At 53.6% G+C, this 5109-nt stretch overlaps 1 long non-coding RNA gene and 1 other non-coding gene across 2 annotated transcripts; both read right to left on the bottom strand.

The window, feature by feature from the left end:
• Positions 1–571: 571 nt before the first annotated feature.
• On the bottom strand, positions 572–2037 carry LOC132510401 (uncharacterized). Its single transcript, XR_009537300.1, has 3 exons — positions 1990–2037; positions 1300–1418; positions 572–855 (listed from the first exon to the last, which is right to left on the bottom strand). It is a non-coding gene; the product is annotated as an uncharacterized LOC132510401 (long non-coding RNA).
• Positions 2038–4594: 2557 nt separating this feature from the next.
• Positions 4595–4758, bottom strand: LOC132510558 (U1 spliceosomal RNA). Its single transcript, XR_009537360.1, has one exon. It is a non-coding gene; the product is annotated as a U1 spliceosomal RNA (small nuclear RNA).
• Between the last annotated feature and the right edge of the window lie 351 nt (positions 4759–5109).

The raw sequence follows: 5109 nt of genomic DNA, 5'->3' as shown, positions 1-5109 counted from the left end.
TCTCCTAGAGCTTTTAGGGGGAGCACAGCCCCGATGACACCTTGATTTGGGGCTTCTGGCCTCCAGGGCGGGGAGAGAATCAGCTTCTGTTTTTTCAAGGCCCCCGGTTTGTGGTAATTTGTTCTGGCGGCCCCAGGACACTCAGACACCCTGTTGGTTCCTATTTCTAATATGTTCCTTTTTCTTTCTTTTATTAATTGTAGTATAGCTGATTTACAATATTGTGTTTCAGGTGTACAGCAAAGTGATTTATATATATATATATATTCTTTTTAGATTATTTTCCATCATAGGTTATTACAAGATGTTGAACATAGTTCCCTGTGCTCTGCGTTAATTACTTGTTGCTTATCTATCTTATGTATGTCTAATATATTTCTGGTCCCTTTAATCTCTATGCCGACCTTGTTCATTCTGTGTTTTCCTTGCCATTCGTTTCTGTCTTGGGTTTATTGTGAAATCAGGCTACCAGGAAAGTATCAGACTTTTAAAAAAAATTTTTATTTATTTTATTTATTATGTTTGGCTGTGTTGGGTCTTTGTTGCTGCACGCGGGCTTTCTCTAGTTGTGGCGAGCGGGGGCTACTTTTCATTGTGGTGCGTGGGCTTCTCATTGCGGTGGCTTCTCTTTTTGTGGAGCATGGGCTCTAGGCGCACGGGCTTCAGTAGTTGTGGCATGCGGGCTCAGTAGTTGTGGCTCACGGGCTCTAGAGCGCAGGCTCAGTAGTTGTGGCGCACGGGCTCAGCTGCTCCGCGGCATGTGGGATCTTCCCGGACCAGGGCTCGAACCCGTGTCCCCTGCGTTGGCAGGCGGATTCTTAACCACTGTGCCACCAGGGAAGTCCCAGTACCTGACTTTTTGACCAAAAGAACTAGAATCATCTTTTCTGATGATTTACGCACATGGACGGCGGTGTCTCGGGGCAGCTAGACAGCAGAAGGGTGAAGGTGAAGAGACAGGCCGTGGAGGACCACCCTCCTGGGCCTTCACCATCACCCGTGCCCACTCGCCGCCCCCCACGGCTCTGACTCCGGCCCAGAGCTTCCCCGTCAACGCAGGGACCAACGGCTGCCGTTCAGCCAAGACCCCATCCCCTCCTGCCCGCCTGCCGTGGGACCCTCAGCTGTTTCTTCCTCTCTGTGCTCTGTGACGCCAAGCATGTCAGCAAACCTGGGCACCTGGGTACTCAGCTTTGTCATCTGGACCACACCAGTGGCCTCCTGCCATGTGTATTAGTTTCCCTTTGGTGTAATTACCACCAGTGTCGTGTCTTAACACACACACATTTACTGTCTCACCATTCTGAAGGTCAGGCGTTCAGTCTGGGTCTCAGGTGTTCAGTCTGGCTATGATCAGGGGATCGCAGGGCTGGTTCCTCTAGAGGCTCCAGGGGAGGATCCTCTGCCTCTTCCAGCTTCTAGAGGAGCCGCATGCCTTGGCTTGTGGCCCCACGCCGCTCCGACCTCTGCTTCTGTCCTCACCTTCTTCTCTGACTCTGACCTCCTGTCTCCCTGATACAGATCCTCGGATGACACCGGGACCCTCGGACAGCCCAGGGTTGTCTCACCTCAAGGTCCTTCACTTAATCCCAGCTGCAGAGCCCCTTTTGCCACGTGAGGCCGCACATCCACAGGTTCCTCCTGGGGTCGGGTCGAGGTCACCCTGCCCACCTCCCCAGCCTGCTGTCACCCCAGCCCTTTCTCCAGACGGCAGGCCCTTTCATGTCACAGCCCAGCTTACCATCCTCCTGCAGCTCCCCTTGGTGCTCAGAACAAAATCCAAACCCCTCTCTATGCCCACCGCCCGTGGGAGGTGGTCCTGTCCCCCCGCCGACCCCTCATCACAGCACAGCGGCCCCTGACACCCAAGTCACTCCAGCAGGGCCCGTCCTCAGGAGCCTTCCCGCCCCTGCCCTGAAGGAGGCCCCGTCCTGCCTACCAGGCTGCCCTGTTTCATTCATTCCCCCATGTATCATTGTCCCAAACTACCTGTGGCTCCGTTCACCTGTTCCTGTCTGTCCTCCTCCGAGGACCAGCTGTGAGTTCGGTGAGAGCCGAGGCCTCTGTGTGCCCAGAGCGTGCCAACCACACTCACCAAATACTTGTAAAGCGACGAGGAATTCCAGCAGGGGCTAAAGCCGGCCCATCGCCGGTCTTGGCACGGAGCATTGTCCAGTTCCCGGCCAGTTATTCAGACACACAAAGAGCTCTTGGCCTCGGCGGGGGAAGAACAGAAGGGGCAGTGTCCTGTGTAGAGACTCAAGTCTCGGCCTCTGGGCGTTCATTGTGCCACTTCAGCAAATGAGGTTCCCTCCGACTGTAGCAAAGCGACACCAGGAGCGGAGACGCTGTGCTCCTCTCTTGTCCCCCCTCCGCCCCCATCGTCTGGGAACCTTGCTCGTTTGACCTCCACCCCCAAATCTGAGCTTGGCCTTGGCTCCCGGCAGCAGAGAATAATATTTATTGGCGGGGCGCCACAGCTCGGCCGAGCTCTGTAACGACGAGATAAACGGCACCTGCATCTTGGCAGTAGTGTGTGACTGGTTCCTGTGGGTGGGAGAGCCTCGGGGAGCATGGAGGGCGGCGATGCTCAGAGACAAATGGTGGCCGCGCCCGGGAGGCGCGCACGGCCAGGTCCCAGCACGTGTGCCGTTCCTGCCCTCCGTCCCAGGGACCTTCACACAGTCTCGCGTGGCTGTTAATTATAGCGAGTTATAGGATTACCTCCGGAGAATGCAGTGTTGCATGATTTTGCCTAGGGCTGAAAAGATGTGTCCACCAGCCAAGTAGATGGAAGGCCAGGGAAGCAAAAGTCTTCTCTGAGGTAATAGAAAGGGAAACTCTAATGTGCTCCCCCAGGAAGGAGCCCTCTGGGGTCCTAGAGACCCCCGAGGAGCCCGGCCAAGAGGCCAAAAGCAAACACCCAATGAGAAGGACCCGGCTTGCTTTACATGGGAGAGGGTCCACGGTGCCCAAGAGGGTCACACAGAGCCTCCAAGAGGCTGCGGGGCGGGGGCTGCTGTAGGAGTTTGCCATCAGAAGACCCCCACCTACACCCCCACTCCGGGTGGGCGTGTGAAACACATTTCACACGGGAAGTTCTGCATCCTTGTCAAGCCGCATTTGTATCACAGGATGGACAGCTGAAACTGACTCGTGACCATCTCATGGACGGAGGGACCCTGCACATCAGCTGGTGCCTCGTGGGCCACCCAGGACCACGGCCTCGGATGCTCAGGGCATGACCCGCTCCCCTCTTCTGGCCTTGTTTGTTGAAACCTGCAGGATCCTATGCGCTAATTCCCAAGGAATGAAACAGCCGGAGGGACCCCGGAATGCCGGACTCTCATTCCAGCGGATTAATGGCTCTCCCAATCCGATTGCACAGGTTTCAGAAGCTGCTTCCCTCCCACTTGACTCCCCTCCTGGTCTTTGGTTCCTCCTGCCTCCCAGGCAGGAGTCCTGGGTTGGAATAAGGGAAACTGCTGAATGCAGACTTGCGGGCCATGTAGAACACAAGCAAAGAGCGTGAGTGGCTCCTGACACTGCCCTTTGGTCCAGAGATCTGCCAGTCTTTTTAAAATGAAATTGACAAACAATAACTAGTTTGGCTTTGCCTTTTGAACTGGAGGCCCCTGGTAACTGGGCAAAACCCTGCCAAAGAACTGAGGTGACCCCAGAAGGAGCCGGCAGCAGGGGAGGCCGGGCATGCCAGACGTCAGAGTTGATGTGAGAGATCAGGAGCTGGTCTCGAGATGCCCAGACCGAGCTCCCACAGGCCCTGAGCAGTTCGGCAGTCAGTGAAAGTGCAAGCCGTGTCCTGGTTTCCTCCTTACTTTCACCTCCTGCGGCATAAAATGTACCGAAGCCATCTCTTTGGGGATTAAAGGAAAGTGTAGGTTTTCTGAGAAGTTACAACATGTCCGAGCTCTTGCCCGCACATTACTTTGCACGCGCGCTGCTCCTTTCTGATGACACCTGGAAGCTAAGCCCCTTTTCTCTCCCTGCTGCTCTGTCATCTCCATCCTCTGCATTTCTATTTAAATTTAGAATCAGCTGGTCAGTTTGCACGTGCACGGCCCGCACATGCGCACAGGACCCCCTCTGGGATTTTGTTGGGTGGCACTGAATCTATAGGTCAGTTTGGGACCAGTGGACACCTTTCTGCTGTTGAGTCTTCCCTCACTTATTCACATCTGTGCCTCCACCTCCTCAGGGCTCCTTAAATTTCCCCTCAGTGACGCTTTGTGGTCTTCAGTGTCGAGGTCTTGCACATCTTTTGTTCCATTTCTTCATTGGCATTTGACCTTTTTTGATGCTCTTATAAATGGTAACTTTTTTTTTTTTTTTGCGGTACGCGGGCCTCTCACTGTTGTGGCCTCTCCCGTCGCGGAGCACAGGCTCCGGACGCGCAGGCTCAGCGGCCATGGCTCACGGGCCCAGCCTCTCCGCGGCATGTGGGATCTTCCCGGACCGGAGCACGAACCCGCATCCCCCGTATCGGCAGGTGGACTCTCAACCACAGCGCCACCAGGGAAGCCCCTAAATGGTTGTAAAAAAGTTTAGGTAAAGCCCCTAAACTTTTTTTTTCCTCCAGGGGAAAGCACGAACGCAGTCTTCCACTACCACAAACTATGCAGTCGAGTTTCCCACACTTGGGGAAATCGCAGAAGTCGTCACACCCGGAGTGCAGTGGATGAGCTTCACCCTGGGAAAGCCGCCTTTGTGATCATGGTATCTCCCCTTCCAGCTAAGTATATAAATGGTAACTTTCGAAGATTTTTATTTTCTGTTTGCTTGTTGCTGCTATATATAAAAGAAATTTGTATGCTAATCTTGTATCCAGCAATCTACCCACATTTAAGTGTTAATTCTAATCGATGATTGGTAAACTCTACATTATGTTGTGTCTGAATAATGAGAACTTCCTTTCTCCTTTCCCAAGGCTTATGCCTTTGATTTCCTTCTCCTGCTGTTTCACGCTGGCTGTGTTAAATGGATGGGGTGAGAAAGGATGTCACAGCTTTAGCTATTTCTTCCCCCTTCCCCCCCATTAAAAAGCTTATGAAGGATTCTGGGAAGATTGAAGTAGTAACATAGTTTTTGGAT

This window comes from Lagenorhynchus albirostris, chromosome 19, assembly GCF_949774975.1.
Source record: "Lagenorhynchus albirostris chromosome 19, mLagAlb1.1, whole genome shotgun sequence".
In the NCBI taxonomy this organism is placed as follows: domain Eukaryota; kingdom Metazoa; phylum Chordata; class Mammalia; order Artiodactyla; family Delphinidae; genus Lagenorhynchus; species Lagenorhynchus albirostris.
The sequence above is the reverse complement of the archived record's forward strand: the minus strand, read 5'-3'. Positions and strand labels throughout refer to the sequence as shown.